The following is a 412-nucleotide window of genomic DNA, read 5'->3' as shown; positions in this document are numbered from 1 at the left end:
AAAGGTTTTCATTTTTACTAGTATATTAATGCTACTAATGTTTTATAGCTAATGATGTGACTATTGATCCTTTTTAATATTTGTTAAACTAATAATAGCAACAGAAATCAGATTTTCCCTTTTGAGATTAAGTAGACCAAGTAATTACCACCTTAATGACAAGTGCTTGTGAAGTAAGCAGATTGTAGAAAAAGGGCAGTGCATTTATGTGGCATCAGTGGCTTAATATTATTAACTTTATTGTTTCAAATCACTGTCTTATTTCAGCTCGCATCCCTTTCGGTTACAAATACGTGTAGACTGAAACATGTGTGATCATGTGGTGGGAATTAATTGATACATGATGAAATTATAGAACATAGAGAGGACAGGAAAGTTTTCCCTTGTGTGATAGCTCATTAACCCATTGGAT

General features: G+C 32.5%; 1 protein-coding gene across 1 annotated transcript in view; it reads left to right on the top strand.

The window, feature by feature from the left end:
* The window catches only part of LOC119592574 (nucleolar protein dao-5-like), a gene marked incomplete at its 3' end in the record, with an annotated part of 19,358 nt that overhangs the window by 4,901 nt on the left and 14,045 nt on the right, over positions 1–412 (top strand).

Source organism: Penaeus monodon, chromosome 30 (genome assembly GCF_015228065.2).
Source record: "Penaeus monodon isolate SGIC_2016 chromosome 30, NSTDA_Pmon_1, whole genome shotgun sequence".
In the NCBI taxonomy this organism is placed as follows: Eukaryota; Metazoa; Arthropoda; class Malacostraca; order Decapoda; family Penaeidae; genus Penaeus; species Penaeus monodon.
The sequence above is the reverse complement of the archived record's forward strand: the minus strand, read 5'-3'. Positions and strand labels throughout refer to the sequence as shown.